The sequence below is a fragment of the Geotrypetes seraphini genome, chromosome 7 (genome assembly GCF_902459505.1).
Source record: "Geotrypetes seraphini chromosome 7, aGeoSer1.1, whole genome shotgun sequence".
Taxonomy (NCBI): Eukaryota; Metazoa; Chordata; class Amphibia; order Gymnophiona; family Dermophiidae; genus Geotrypetes; species Geotrypetes seraphini.
Window position 1 is genome coordinate 126,617,800 of NC_047090.1, and position 17,634 is coordinate 126,635,433.

The window sequence follows — 17,634 nt, forward strand, 5'->3', positions numbered from 1 at the left end:
CTGTGCAGAATTCCACCAGGAGTAAAATATTAAAAAAATAAAAATATACATTTGAAGGCCTATCCAGTCTACCCATCCATACCACCTACTATCCCTTCCCCTTCCTTAGAGATCCTTTGTACATGTCCCAAGTTTTCTTGAATTCAGATATACTCATAGTTTTTGTCTCCACCACCTCCACCTTGAGGCTGTTCCATGAATTGGAAGTTCCAGATGCAGTCTGAAAAACCCTGCTTTAGAAACCATTCTCAATAGTATTCCTGGGCACACCTATACTGAGTATAATGATGGGGAAACAAAGAGATCAAGTTCATTTTCTCTATCCCATATGAAATTTGTGAAGTGAACACATAATTTACTGAAACCTACTGCTTAGCTTAACACAGCATTTGGCAGTAGTGTAGACATTTCTTCTAATTTAAGGCATTTTTTAAGCACATTATTCTTCATTCAGGAGGTGACTTTCATGTGACTAGATGGCAGAGCATGTTCACTAGGAAAAATATACTTCATTCTGAACAGATAAACAACAGCTCATCTGAGCTGTTTGCTCTAACTTCAGATTGTAATACCTATTAGACCTCAAGGACACTTTCTTTTATAAATGCATGCATGAATAAAAGGTATTTACATACTTTTCTCGTTGTGCACTTCTCGGGTTTTACAGAGAGAAAACATATACATACTGATACCTTAAATCACCCTGTGAAACTGTGAATGTGCATTTTCAGTTACCTCTGCTCTTTTATGGACACAGATTTTCTTACCTGTAGATGGTCATACTAGAAAAGTCCTTCCCAGCCAGACTTTGAAAATATTTCTTCAAATTTACGTGTATAAAGGCAGTTTGAATTTGCATATCATGTGGGTGATTTTGAAACAGGCCTTTTATGTGCATAAAGCACTGCTTTACTTGTGAAAATGTCTGAAAATTACCCTTCCCTTTGATAGACACCAAGATGTGCTATTGTCAGATGAAAAATTGAATTTAAAAAGAAGAATTACAAATTGGAAGAAAGACAAAAGTGTTGAATTAAACTTGACACATTTAGTTTTAGAAATGTGACAAAATATTTATTGAAAACAAGTAGCATTCCCCCCCATTCCACCCCCCCAAATCAAACAAACAAACTAGCATTCAAGTGTATCATTCTTCAAAGTATGACCCCATATGCTAATCTGAATTAGGAAAAGTGTAATCTTTTTAGCAGTACACATATCTTTAAAAAATGTAGTTCATGTCAGTCTCAGCTGTAATGGTCCTCAGTCATAGATATGGAGAAGATATGCTATGGTCAAAGATCACAACCTTTAAAGTGCAAAATCTACCACAAATCCAAAACAGCTACACACAATTTGGTTAGTAGGATTAAAAACACAAAATAATTTATTAAACAACACACTAAGGACTCCAAAAAAACATACTGACTCCCAAAAAAATGTGCACTAAGGCCCGGATTTATAAAAGATGCCTAAAGTTAGGTGCCTAGTTTAATGTATTAATTGCCTTAATTGGTGATTTAAAAAAAATATATATTAAAAGTTAATTAGCCAGTAAGCACCTACCACTTTATGGCTTTGACTTAGGTGCACTCATTTAGGCCAAGAAAACCTTGGCCTAAATGGCAGTGCTGCTAAAGATTCAATGCTTATTGGTGTCTAAGATCACTTAGGCGCTACTAGGTAAGATTCTATAAATGGCACCTAGTGGGTGATTGACAATTACCCACCAAATGGTGCCTACAACTTAGGCGCCATTTAAGTGCCATTCTATAAATGATGCTCAAAGTTGAGCACAGTTTATAGAATAGCAATTAGTGCCAGCATCCACACCCAATTTGCGGCATGAGTAGGGTTACCAGATGTCCGGGAAAACCCGGATATGTCTTCTTTTTAGAGTACTGTCCGGGTGTCCAGATGGACTTTCCAAAACCTGGCAGTTTGTCTGGGATTTAGAAAGCTCTGGTTGCATCTGGAGGACATGTGTAGATGATGTTAGACGCGTCCGCGCATATTCGGAGGCCCTTGGACATGGCCTGGAGGTCAGGGATTAAAAGAAGAAGCTTGCTGGGGGTGGGACTGGGGGTGGAACTAGGTGGGGCTGGGGGCAGAATGGGGTGTGTCCATGCACCCGGAATTCTTGGACACCAAATTTGGTAACTCTAGGTATGCGGATTTACACCAACTGATCTCTGATATAAATCCCTGCACCTATATTAAGTATGGACCTCTGCTCCCTCTAAGCTGCGCAGGAGACCTACAGTCCTGCCAGTGGGGAGAGCTGTGTCACTGTCATTTTCAATAGTGTGGTTTAGGCAAACTCTGAAGGGCTCCATGGAACCTGCCTGCCCCTAGTTATTGAAAACACAATATCAAACACTACCACCCAGTGACAGAAAAGCAGTTGGGGGACTCCCACTTGGCTTAGAGGGAACAGTGGTGTGGATCCCTCAAAATCTATAACTGCAAATCGTAGAACTGCCCCAACCCGCCCATACCCCTCCCATGGCTGTGTGGAAAAATAATGTCTTTAACGATGTGCATGTATATTCCAATTATTGCCAATTAGTAAAAATAATTGACTGTTAGCACCAAATTATCAGCGTTAATTGACTCATTAAGCAATTAAATAGCACAATTTGAACACATATCCAAATGTGCAAGTGCAGTCTTGAGTGCCATATATAGGGTGTGGTGCTACATCCTCAGCACCCTGCGGTTGTGGGTTCAAACCCACACTGCTCTTTGTGACCCTGGACAAGTCACCCAATCACCTCACTGCTCCAGGTACATTAGATAAATTATGAGTCCACCGGAACAGACAGGGAAAAATGCTTGAGCACCTGAATAAATTCATGTAAACCATTCTGAGCTCCCATGGGAGAACAGTAAAGAAAATTGAATAAATAAATAAATTAGAGGATAATTCACAATCTTTACTTTATTTCTTCTGCATAACTGGAACATTCTCATTATAAAACAAAATATGCACCAGAATCTTATGTTACCTTTATCTATAAGTATAACTAATGGCAATGGATCTTTACAAGACCTTCTAAACAAGTTGTTGTGTTTTTTTGTTCTACCATTGACTTAGCATTTTTAGTCAATTTTCCAAAAGAAAGACAGCTCATCAACTTGGCTTGTGTCCCCCTATTCATTTGTATATCACAGGGCTAAACAGATCCTGAGAGGTGTAATTTTTGCTTATCACAATGAACAGAGAGGAGTGGAGGATTCAATTATTTTGAAATATGTATTGAATGAATGAGGGAGGGGGATAATATTTTAGAATAAGATGATCAATTGTAAGAATTCAAGTGTATTTGAATGTTCAATTGTTAAATGTCATTATTGTACTTGATCTAAGATATGAAATGAATAAAGATTTATAAATGGGAAAAAAAAGAAAATAAATAATGTAAACAATAACACTCCACTATTAAGCCACGAGAACATTTTTTGACAAAAGAAAAAGCCTCAGGTCTATAGTAAACTCAAACAAGCTTTACCATCACTGCCTACATTATCGGTATATTTATTTGGACATGCAATGCATGTGTCCTAGAGAAAGGGTTCCATTAGCTCTGTGTAGAACTTTGCGTTAATTGTTGTGAATAATCACTCATTTGTTGTTGGTATTCAATCAACATGAGAAATACGGTAATATATAATATATCAGATAGCTTTTATGATGCCAGTAACATTCAGGAATCTACGTAATAACACTTGCAGCAAAATACCATTCAGGGGTAAGAGAATGAGGCAATGACAGACTCTCTTGTCCATATCACCAAACTCTGAATTCTATCACTCCTTAACATTAACATTCACATTCTGTCATCTGCATATATATCACAATACTCTTATGAAAAGTCTAACAAAGACTAGCCCAAGAAACTACTGTAATGGTTCTCACTGGTGTTTTAACGCCCTGCTATATTTATATTTGTATTTATTTACTGATTTGTTTAAAAGACCAGCATCCTAATAAGAACGTGCGCTGGTAGGGCTAGTCTCAGTTAGGGTGCTGGTCTTTGACCAGAGGGCCGCCGCGTGAGCGGACTGCTGGGCATGATGGACCACTGGTCTGACCCAGCAGCGGCAATTCTTATGTTCTTATGTTCTTAAAAAGACTTCAAGTGCTTGAGGGTTCCAAACGGGAATCTCACCCAGTTTTTGTGAGCTAGCATTAGCCTTTAAAAAACAAAAACCCTGGATTGCAAAACTGCTGTTGTAATCGTTATATTCAGCTGAATTCACTTGATTTATCTCATATCATTTTTGTTTTATTTTATTTTTATTATTATGTGATTAACGCTTCCCGTTCACTTTGTATCGAAAAAAGTAAGTACTTGGCTTGAGTGGAAGATCAACTGTCTGATGGAGCTTCCCCATGTCACGTCTATTGGCTTCCTCAGGAACAAATCTTCACCTGTCTTACTTCAGAAGCATTTGGAGTTTGCATGAATTGCTGTGCTCAGCATGCTTCTGTTGTCTACAAATTACAACAGAAGCATGCTGAGCACAGCAATTGATGCAGCCTGCAAGCGCTTCTGAACTAAGGCCCAGATTCACAAAACTCACCGATCGGGATCGGTGTTGGGCGATCCATGGCCGAGTATTGCTGAGCGACCAATTCACTAGAGCTTCAGCATGCAAATGATCTGATCGGACACACGCCCACAAGAGATCCCACAAATAGCTGTAGAGTGATCGAGACCCATGTGCAGATTATCCTTGTTGGTTGTAGATGCCATTTGGGCATGCACTTGCTCTTCACACAAGCAAGTTCAAAATAAAGGGGGAGGGGTGGCTGACATTTACTCGCTGGCCCCACGAGTGGACATTTTAAAACCATGCAGCCAGAATGGAACAGAACACGTCACTTGTGCAGCCAGATTATGGAACTGAACTCGCTTTTAAACCGCAGATTAAAACACTTTTTGCACAATATATAAAAAGGGAGGAGTATGCATATGTACAATTTTATTTTTTATTTTGATGGTTTTATTTTTTATTTTGATCCTGGGATTTCAGGGCGGGAGAGAACAGGAAAGTCGGCAAGGACAGTAGCTTTATTTTTTTAGCGGCAAATCAAATCTGTTTTTATTCTGTTTAGTGAATCGATGGCTTCGCACTTATGTATGCCATTTCCCCTAATTTGCATGGGCGGATTGGATCAGGTGGGAGATTGATCGGCCAGAAGGTTAGTGAATTGGGTCGGGGTCGGGAACTGCTCAGGACACGCTCGGGACACGATCAGTGAGTTTAGTGAATCTAGGCCTAAGACAGTTAGCAAGAGCTATAAGTTAAGATTTGTTCTTGAGGAAGTCAATAGACGTGAAACAGGGAAGCTTCATCAGACACTTGATCTTCCACTCAAGCTAAGTACTCATTTTTTTTCCAATACAAAGTGAACAGGAAGTGTTAAGCACAAAAAAATAAAATAAAACAAAAATGATATGAGATAAAGCGAGTGAATTCAGCTGAATATAATGATTACAGCAGTTTTGCAATCCAGGTTTTTATTTTAATGACAGCTCGCAAAAACTGGGTGACTTAACAAGTTGAGACTATCGTTTGGCACCCACAAGCTCTTTTTCCCCAGTAATAAACTGTGAGCGTTTAAACAAATCAACAAATAAATACAAATATAAATATAGCAGGGAGGTAAAACACCAGTAAGAACCATTAGCTTTTTGGGGCTAACCTGCATAATCAACAACAACTAATAAACACACTCACACTAATTTGTGGAACAAGTACAAAGGCTGTTCAATAAGTATCAGACCTTTATTCATAAAAAATACTCGTATTCAGAGTCAACAATCTTCTTCAAAGTAGTCCCCTTGGGCTGCCACACACTTCTTCCAACGGTTCTGCCACTGTCAGAAGCAACACTGGAATGCCTCTTTTGAGATTGCTCACAACTGGTCCATCGCATTCTGCATGATGTCTTCTCTTGACTTAAATCTGGTCCCTTTCAGGGGCATTTTCAGCTTGAGGAAAAGCCAGAAGTTACATGGAGCCATGTTGGGAGAGTAGGGAGCCTGAGGAATCACAGGTGTGTTGTGTTTGGCCAGGAAACTCCGTATCAAATGTGAAGAATGGGCAGGTGCATTATCGTGATAGAGCTACCAATTGCCTGCTGCCCACAAGTCTGGCCGTTTACGTCTCACAGCATTACGAAGGTGATGCAGAACCTCTTGGTAGTACTCCTTGGTGATGGCTGTGCCATGTGTGCGTACTCATGATGAATCACGCCACTGGAGTCAAAGAAGACAGTCGGCATGACTTTGACATTACTGTGGACCTGCCTTGCTTTTTTTGGCTTTGGGGATGTTGAATGCTTCCATTGTGATGATATCAACTTGGTTTCTGGGTCATACCCATAAACCCAGGACTTATCACCAGTGATCACTGTGCTGAGGAATTTGGGATCACTGTTCAGTTTCCAGCATGTCCTGTGCGATCTCCAAATGGAGTTGCTTCTGCTTGATCGTTAGCAGCTTTGGCATGAACTTCGCTGAAATTCTCCTGAAGCCCAAATCCTCAGTCAAATTGGAATGAACAGATCCAACACTGATGCTCGCCTCATTTGCAAGTTCTCTGATCATTATTCGAAAATCCTGCATCACCAGGGTCCTCACTTGGTTAATGACGATCTCATTTCTGGTTGTTGAGGGCCTACCAGAACGTGCTTCACTCTCCACTGATATGCGGCCTCTCTGAAATGGTTGTACCACTCCTTTATCTGTGTGGTGCCCATTGCTATTCCTTTCCTGACATTGTTTGGGAACTAGACTTCTAGCAAACAACATCAGCAGAGGAATAGAACAGGCTTTAAACCAAGAAGAAGGGGAAAGCCGACAGTCGACCAAGTGTAGACGATTCGGAAGAAGGTATCCCTTGAAGATACTAAGTGGGAAGAATGCTGGGAAGAAACAACGGGCAAAACACAGGAATTGACTGATCCAGAAGAGGAGGATAAGAGGGTAGTAGCACAGAAGAAGAAAATAATGATCAAAGCACAGGGAAAGGAAATGAAGACAAAAAAATATCAGGACTTAAATTGCATATATACTAATGCAAGGAACCTAAGGAACAAAATGGGGGAATTAGAAGTTATGGCAAAAACTGAGAACCTAGACATCATTGGGGTCTCCAAAACATGGTGGAATGAAGAAAACAAATGGGATATAGCACTGCCGGGGTACAAACTTTATCGTGAGGACAAGTCAGGTCAGAAAGGAGGGGGAATAGCCCTATACATAAAAGAAAGCATACACTCATCCACAGTAGACACAGCAGCGACGACCAACAAACTGGAATCACTATGGGTTAAAATACCGGGAAGGAAAGAGCCCGATAAAAATGGGCCTATACTATCGTCCACCTGGGCAAAACGAAGCTACCGATGAAGAAATGATGCCAAGATGAAACGAGAATGCAAAAGCAGTAACACAATTATTATGGGAGACTTCAACTATCCCAGGATAGACTGGAGTCTTGGAAACTCAAAATGCGCTAGGGAGACCGGATTCCTGGAGGCTTCATGGATCAGCTTGTCAGAGAACCGACGAGAGGGAATGTCACTCTGGATCTAATCCTTAATGGGCTAAGAGGACTTGCAAAGGAAGTGGAAGCAGTGGGACCGTTGGTAAACAGCGATCACAATATGATCTTCAAAGTTGAAGTAGGAATACCAAAGGGAAAGAGAAACACAGTGACAACTTTTAACTTCAAGAAAGGAAACTGCAAAGCGATGAGGGTAATGGTAAGGAAGAAACTTAGGAACAACTCAAAGAAATGGCAGACGGTAGAGCAAGCCTGGTCTTTATTCAAGGACACGGTGAGCGAGGCGCAAAATCTGTATATCCCCAGATTCAGAAAAGGGTGCAAAAAGAGCCGAACAAAAGACCCGGTGTGGATAACTAAAAAAGTGAAGAAAGCGATAGGTAATAAGAAGAATTCATTCAAGAAATGGAAAAAGGGCAAAACCGAGGAAAACTGGAAAGAACACAGGAAGTATCAAAAAGAATGTCACCTTGTGGTTAGGAAAGCAAAAAGAGAGGCTAGCCATGGAAGCACGAAATTTCAAACCGTGCTTCAGATATGTTTAAGGGAAACAGCCGGCTAAGGAGGAGGTGGGACCGCTGGATGACAGAGAAAGGAGAGTGTTGAAGGAGGAGAAAGAAGTGGTGGAAAGACTAAACATGTGCTTTTCGTCAGTATTTACAAAAGAGGACACATCCAACATACCGAAACCTGAACAAATCTTCAAAGGAGACCAGGCAGAAAAATTAACATCCATGGAAGTAAGCCTTGAAGACGTACACAGGCAGATAGAAAAATTAAAAACTGACAAATCACCAGGCCCGGACAGAATCCACCCTAGGGTACCGAAAGAACTAAAGGGGGAAATAGCGGAACTACTACAGCAAATCTGTAATCTAACCCTGAAAACAGGCGTGATCCCGGAGGATTGGAAGATAGCCAATGTTATGCCTATCTTTAAATAAGGATCAAGAAGTGACCCGGGGAACTACAGACCAGTAAGTCTGACCTCGGTTTCGGGGAAAATAGCCATTGAAGATAGCATCGAGGAGCATCTAGATAGGAATAAACTTATGACAACAAGCCAACATAGATTCTGCAAGGGAAGATCGTGCCTGACGAACTTATTGCACTTCTTCGAAGGAATTAACAAACGGATGGACAAAGGGGACCCCATAGACATCATATACTTAGACTTCCAAAAAGCCTTTGACAAGATACCCCATGAACGCCTACTTTGGAAACTGAAGAACCATGGGGTAGAAGGAGATATACACAGATGGATTAGGAATTGGTTGGCAGGTAGGAAGCAGAGGGTAGGAGTGAAGGGTCACTACTCGGACTGGAGGAGGGTCACGAGTGGTGTTCCGCAGGGGTTGGTGCTTGGACCGCTGCTATTCAATGTATTTATAAATGATCTAGAAACAGGGATGAAGTGCAAAGTAATAAAATTGGCAGACAACACCAAATTATTTAATGGGGCTAGGACTAAAGAGGACTAGGAAGATTTACAAAGAGATCTGAACAAACTAGGGGAGTTGGCGACGAGATGGCAGATGAAGTTCAATGTAGAGAAATGTAAAGTCTTGCATGTAGGAAACAGAAATCTGAGGTACAACTACATGATGGGAGGGCTGGTAATTGGAGAAAGTACTGGTACTTGGGGGTACTGGTAGACAAGACAATGAAACTGTCGGCACAGTGCGCAGCAGCCTCTAAGAAGGCGAACAGAATGCTAGGTATTATCAAGAAAGGTATTACAGCCAGAATGAAAGAAGTTATCTTGCTGTTGTATTGGGCAATGGGGCGCCCACATCTGGAGTACTGCGTCCAATATTAGTTGCCGTACCTTAAGAAGGATATAGCGATACTCGAGAGGGTTCAGAAAAGAGCAACGAGATTGCTAAAAGGTATGGAAAACCTTTCATATGCTGAAAGATTGGAGAAACTGGGGCTCTTTTCCCTGGAAAAGCGGAAGCTTAGAGGGGACATGATAGAGTCTTACAAGATCATGAAGGGCATAGAGAAAGTAGAGAGGGACAGATTCTTCAAACTTTCGAAGACTGCAAGAACGAGAGGGCATTCAGATAAATTAAGATGAGACAGATTCAGAACCAATGCTAGGAAGTTCTTCTTCACCCAGAGGTTGGTGGACACCTGGAATGCGTTTCCAGAAGGCGTGGTAGGACATAGTACGGTATTGGGTTTCAAGAAAGGATTAGTTGTTTTCCTGAAGGAAAAGGGGATTGAAGAGTATAGATAGAGGATTAATATGCAAGTCCTGGACCTGATGGGCCACCACGTGAGCGGACTGCAGGACATGATGGACCTCTGGTATGACCCAGCAGAGGCACTGCTTATGTTCTTAACTTACCAAATTATCTACATGGGGAAACCTCGTTAGAAAAATTCAAAGGCATAGACAAGACAACCAATCTATGTTTAAAACCTTATATCTTATATCTCAAACATCTAATTTTAATCAATCCTTACTTATAGGACCTAATTTTCCTTTTATTCTTTTATTTTTTTCTCTTTTTTGCTTATCTTTCACTGTTTGCCCCATTGATATGTTACCCAAAAATGTTCTCTTTCTGCTTTAACGATTGTAGTTCACCCCCCCTTCCTTTTGTATCTGTACTGAATTTTGTATGTATGCATTATTTTGTAATAAATTGTTGTAAAGTTTTTTCCACTATTTTAATTTGTAATACGCTTTGAAATATTTGACATTGTGTGCACATCAAACTTTAATAAAACTTGAAACTCTGGATTTCTGGCAGGTGATTGGCTTTGTTCTCCTACAGTGTTGCTACTCATATTAATATGAGTAAGCTGAATAGCAAATGGAGGTTTTTGTTTAGTTTTTTTTCAGAAATTAGCCCCAAAGCATTTTTCCCATGCCTATTTTCATTAAATTCAAAATTAGTGCGCACCTTTTGAAGTATTTGGCATCTCAGCAGTTCATTAATTTTAAATTTAAATAATCTTTTGCTCACCGCAGAGAGCGCAAAAAATATTCACACTTTGAATGGAAAATTTGTGAAAACAGAGTTGTGTTTTGAGAGTTAGAAATGTATAAAACCAGCTTCTCCAACCTATGGCCCTGGGCTTTCTTCTGGCCCTTGGACGCTTGGTAATTCATGTGGTGTTTATAGCAAGATTCCTGTTTCCTTGCCATGACTCAGATCTCTGTAAGTTTGAGCTGAGCAGTGCCAGAAGTTTGGATTGGTTTCATAGTTTCAAGAGACCAACCTGAACTTCCAGCACCATGCAGTTCAGACTTGCAAAAAAGCTGAGTTATGGTGGGGAAGCAAGAAGCTCATTGTGTGCTCTGCAGCTGAAACCAGATGAGGAGAAAGAGACTGGGTAAAGCCTGAGAAAGAGCAAGTACTGCAAGTAGTGAGGACGAATCAGAGGAGAATCAGGAATAAGACCTGCATGAAAATGTAGGCGGAAGATGACGCAAGCATAAAACCTGCATATATTGTAGGCGAAGACCCCTGCAAAACCCCAAATAGTTATATTTCTAAGAGAGACATTATGCATATGAGTTCTAAGCAATCATTTTCCTCTCTGTCAGAAAAAGAGAGAGACTTTTGCTCCAGAAACCAGCAGTCCTGACTGTGGCATTATTGTTTTGGGACATATGATGTTCTCCTAAGAAGTACTAGCGAAGGACAGTTTAACTCAGGAAGAGGGGGGGGTCTGTTCTCCAGAGTTATTAGCCTTAGTATTAAAAATGCACAACAGGGAAATATAGAAAGGTCAGTTTTGGCACCTAGTGATGTCACATTTCAGTATGGCTCCATGATGAGTGTTTACACCATATAGCCAATAGAAAAGCAATTGTGTAATCTGTATCTGGGACTGCTGAGCAAAAGTTTATAAATGTTATGCTGGCTAGCATAAGAAAGAGGAGGGAGAAAAGAAGAGATGAATCCTAAGTACAGAAGCTAGCTACTTTGTATGTATATTCTCCTTATCTGCCCTGAGTGCTGCTTTGTAGTGTCTTTTGCTAACTTTCATTTATTGCTAATAAATATATTTCATACCAGTAACCAAGGAGTACGAGGTCTATTTTTGTGACGCAATGAGCAGCCTATCGCTGTCAGTAGATGAGACAGAGAGAGAGACTGGCTGGTATTTTGCCACTATTTTATGAAGCATATGGCAAAATATAATGGAGCATGTTTTGGCCCTCTGAATGATACAAAATGTAAAATGTGGTCCCTGACAGATAAAAGTTGGACAAGCCTGGTATAAAACCTCCAGGATATCATATTATCACACTTAGTGCAGAAAGCTGTTGAAGCTTCCATACTTTAGTTCATAGGACTTTATATAACATGTTGCTTGGCAACGTCATTTATAGTTCAAACAGCTAGATGAAAGAGAGCTATAACCTGTCCCCATCCCCACCTCACCCATACGCACACTGAAGATAATTGGTCTCTCAGAAATAGTGAGTTTCAGTTCTATTCAAATGGGTATTGAGTGGTGAGATTTGGATTGAACTGAGGCAGGATCTGGGCTAAACTTGATTCTTAGTGGCATATAGTAGTATTGCCAAAGAAGAGACTTTTGTTTCTTGAAGAGAATGGATAGAAAAATGTTGGTTGCCCAAAGGAGGCTTTTGCTTCTTGATTCAAGTTTCAAGTTTTATTAACATTTGATGAATCGCTTATACAAATTTTCTAAGCGATGTACAATTTTAAAAAGCCACTAGGTAGTGGTCTCACATATAATTGGACAAACCAATCACAAAACAAACTACATGGAACAATTAACATTTTAGCAATCTAATTAGAGACAAACATGATTGAAGAGGAAAGGAGGGAAAAGTTACAACTTCGTTCTCTATTGGAATTTACATAAAAGGAAAAATACAATGGGAAGGGAAGGGGATTAATGAATTTAATATTCGTACCAGAATGTAAGGGGTCCAAGATATGCCATATTACTCATCAAAAGCGTCTTGAAACAAAAAAGTTTTTAAAAGTTTTTTAAAAGATAAAAGATCTTTTTCATTTCTAATATAACTTGGCAGAGAATTCCACAATTTAGGGGCCACAACAGAAAATATATCATTTCTTCTTGTGCCAATGATTTTCAAGGAAGGAATTGTTAGTAAATTTGAAGAAGATGATTGGATGGATGGGAGAGTATTTCCATAGAAGTAGGACCTAAACAGGAGTTTGGGAGAGGATTATTCTAAACCACACTCAGCCATGTTTCTCTGTTTCTATAAAAAATATCCCGCTCTTTTACTAAGGTGCGCTAACCGATTAGCGTGCGCTAAACGCGTCCATAGACTAACGTGCATGCGTTAGCGTTTAGCGCACGCTAAATCGATTAACGCACCTTAGTAAAAGTGGGCCTATGTCTGAGTTCAAGTAAGGTTTTTTGAGCTATCTACAATGACTATACATGAGATAGATTTGCATAAAATTAAAGCAATGAATGCAAACCTACCTTATAGGTATCTCAAACCTGAGGCCATTGGTATATTTATCATAATCACAAAAGTAAACTAAAACAATTTCTTGATCATATGTCTCTTTAGCTATAAATGACAATATTATTTTCAAGACTTAGCCAAAAAGAAAGATTTATAAACTATAGAGAGTTTTACCTCATGCAAAATTGTCATTTCTTTAATAAGACATTAACTATTTTTCTGAGGCCCTCCGAGTATCTACAAATCCAAAATGTGGCCCTGCAAAGGGTTTGAGTTTGAGACCACTGTTATAGATAGATAGATAGATATAATCTTTCTATCTCTCACTCTCTCTCTCTCTCTCTCTCTCTCTAGATAGATACGTGGATGTCCTGAGAACCCCTGACCTAAACAAAGTTCTTAACTGTAAGGCTGGAAAGGGGTGTTGGGGAGAAGTGTTTGTACCTCCGATCAATGTTGTATTGAACAACTCAGAAGGGAAGGGGGAGAAATGCCCCTTGGCTTGCTGTCCAAAAATAAAACAACCATTTAGAAGCATAGGGAATTTTGGTAGCAGGCCAAGCAAAGGTTAACAGCTGCTCTGAGGCAAGTGTTAAATTTTCAGATTTTGCTAAAGCTATGTAAAATAACAGATGTGGAGAACGTACCATATGAATTCCCTTAGGTCCAGCAAGACTCATTTGTATATAATTCTTTCTAAGGTTCTCTTTTACTAAGCCACGGTAGAGGTTTCTATCCGTGACCTGGGATGCTAAATGCTCCAACGCTTATAGGAATTCTATAAGGGTTGGAGCACTGCCAGAGCATTTAGACCTCTGAGCCGTAGTAGAAACCTCTGTTGCAGCTTAGTAAAAAGGGAGGGAGGGGAGTAATCTACATAGTGGTATAAAGTTTAGCACTTATATATTTTTATGGTACAGAAATACCTTAATATGCTTAATGTACTATTTTTTGCATGTACAAAAAGCCCTTAACATACACATTAAACTTTATTACATAGGTCCATTAATAGTTTGGTTTTCTGGCAAAATATCGCCACAAACATGAATGGAGAAAGATAATGAAGCTTTGAGCAAAAGAGTAGCCCATTGATTAATAAATAATGAACAATTAGCTTTGGATGTAGGACAACTGCTATTCTAGCTTGGCAAATAGCTTTACCCTTGCAACCTATAATATTAAAAACATTGTAGTGGCTAGCAATAAAGAACTAAAAATGTGTATTTATGTTTCCAACTTCCATTAGAATCAAGTCATTTTGATACACTGTGCTGCCATTATGAGTAAAACAGCAATTATACCTAACAAATTCTTACAAGTTTCTCAAGCAACCACCTGCTGTGTTTCATCGTCTATGTTATTAACTGAACTATTACACTAGTTAATTTTTAATGGCAATTCTTTAGTATAACATGTGTCATATTCAACAATTCAAACTAAATACCAAATAGCAAGAGGAAACAGGGCAAATTATGCAGTAGCTTATTCCACAACTTAGGATATTTGACATTAGTTTTATATAGATTTTGTATTTGTAAAGCAATGAAATGCTGATATTCTAAACTGTTTATTACCTGGAATTTTTACTTCATGCCAATTTTCCAGCATTATTGGGTTACTATTTAGTAATATCACCTTGTGTAAGCCACTCATCCCTCTATTACTTCAGGTACACACTTACCCCTAATTCAATAATAAGCACAGAAAAAATGTGCACACAAATGTGGCCCCATACCCAATTTGCATGTGCAATTATTTGAATAACAAGCTAATTAGAAACCTAGAAACATAATGGCAGATAAAGGCCAAATGGCCCATCCAGTCTGCCCATCCGCAGTAACCATTATCTCTTCCTCTCTCTAAGAGATCCCACGTGCCTATCCCAGGCTTTCTTGAAATCACAGTCTGTGTCTCCACCACCTCTACCGGGAGACTATTCCATGCATCTACCACCCTTTCTGTAAAAAAGTATTTCCTTAGATTACTTCTGAGCTTATCACCTCTTAACTTCATCGTATGCCCTCTCATACCAGAGCCTCCTTTCAAATGAAAGAAACTCGACTCATGCACATTTATATCAAGTATGTATTTAAAATCTATATCATATCTTCCCTCTCCCGCTATTCCTCCAAAGTATACAGATTGGGATATTTAAGTCTGCCCAATACAACTTATGATAAAGACCATGCACCATTTTAGTAGCCTTCTTCCGGACTGACTTCATCCTTTTTATATATTTTTGAAGGTGTGGCCTCCAGACTTGTACACAATATTTAAATAAGGTCTCATCAAAGTCTTATACAGGGGCATCAATACCTCCTTTTTCCTACTGGCCATACCTCTCCCTATGCAACCTAGCATCCTTCTAGCTTTCACCGTCACCTTTTCAACCTGTGTGGCCACTTTAAGATCACACCCAAGTCCCGCTCTTCTGTTGTGCACATAAATTCTTCACCCTCTAAACTGTACCATTCCCTCGGTTTTTGCAACCCATATGCGTGACCTTGCATTTCTTAGCAATGAATTTTAGCTGCCAAATTTCAGACCATTCTTCAAGCTTTGCCAGGTCTTTTTTCATGTTATTCACATCATCCTGAGTATCTACTCTATTGCAGATTTTGGTATTATCCGCAAAGAGGCAAATCTTACCCAACAGCTCTGCAGCAGTATCATTTATAAAAATGTTATAAAGAACAGAACCTTGAGGCACACCACTGGTAATATCTGTTTTCTTAGAGCAATCTCCATTGATCACTATCCTCTGTCGTCTTCCACGCAACCAGTTCTTGACCCAGCTCATTACTTTGGGACCCAACCCAAGGGCACTTCGTTTATTTATTAGATGTCTGTGTGGAACACTATCAAAGGCTTTGTTAAAATCTAAATACACCACATCTAGTGCTCTCCCTCTTTCCAATTCTCTGGTCACCCAGTCAAAGAAACTAATCAGATATGTCTGATAAGATATACCTCTAGTGAATCCATGTTGCCTCCAGTCCTGTAATCCACAGGATTCCAGAAACTTCACCATTCTCTGTTTTAAAAGTGGTTCCATTAATTTACTTACCACAGAAGTCAGACTTACTGGCCTCTAATTCCCTACTTCTTCCTTACTTCACTTTTGTGGAGAGGGACCACATCTGCCCTTCTCCAGTCCTCCAGTACCACTCCCAATTCTAGGGACTCATTGAAAAGGTCAGTCAGCGGAGCCACCAGAACTTCCCTAAGTTCCCTCAGCACCCTTGGACGTACACCATCCGGCCCCATCGCTTTGTCTACTTTTATTTTATCTAACTCCTCACGAACACAACCCTCTGAAAAATCGATCAGGGTCTACCACTCCTCCATCCCTATTCATGTTTATCTTCTGCAGTCCTGCTCCAGGCACTTCTGCTATGAACACAGAACAGAAATATTTGTTAAGTAATCCAGCCTTTTCTTTATCAGCTTCTACATATTTCTCCCCTTCACTTATGAGTCTCACAATGCTACTTTTGCACTTCTTTCTATCACTAATATATCTAAAAAATGACTTGTCTTGCCATTTTACCAATAATTGGTGTTCCAACGAGCAAATATCGGCACTAATTAGAATTAATTACAAGTTATGCATGTAAGTTTAGATACAGGATCCATAACTAAATTTTAGGAGTGACTCAAAAATAGAGCTACGGAAAAGGGCAGGTCAAGGGTAGATAAGTTTAAGTTAGGCATGTAGTTATAGAATTTTCATTGGTATGCATGGTTGTACCTAAAGATAGACACGGTTCCCGGGGTATATTCACAATTCTATAAACTATGCCTAACTTTAAGCAGTTTATAAAATGTATTTATTTAAAAATTATTTTAGCCCACTTACACCTAAACAGTTCACACGAATACATACATAATTATCAAACATAAAGAAATATAAAACATAGGGCTCCTTTTACGAAGCCGCATTAGTGACTTTAGCACGTGTCACTTTTAATCACGCGCTAGCTGAAAAACTACTGCCTGCTCAAGAGGAGGCGGTAGCGGCTTGTGCGTCTGGCAGTTTAGCGTGCGCTATTACGTGCTTTAAACCACTAACGCGGCTTCGTAAAAAGAGCCCATAGTTCAGATTCATTTAAGTTCTTCAAACAATCATTTTTAAAAAGCCTCTACAAATAAAGTTGTCTTCAAGGCCTTCTTAAACTTCTGTAAATCAGGTAACAACAGAAGAGGACCTGTCAAATTGTTCCATAACCACCCTCCTGCCACTGAGATAATGGAAGTCCTAATTTTCTCATAATGTACAGCTGTCAGCTCCTCACTAATTAACTGTAACATCCCTTCTGATCTCAAAGAGCTTGAGATCCTTGAGATCAGCTAAGGCCATTTTTACTGCTGCAGTAAGATGGTCGATTTTCTTATTATTTTTTTTTTCTATTAATGGCCTCATACTAATTCTATTATTAACGTGTGACTGTTAAAAGAGATGAGATTTGTGTGTGAGCCCTTACTGCCACCTACTGTTTTTTTGTCGATAGTAACAGCTTACGTGCTAATCCTGTGCTAATTAGACATGCCCCTTAGCAAAAAAAAAAAAAAAAAATTATTTTTAGGACCCCTTTTCCATAGCTGCGGTAGTG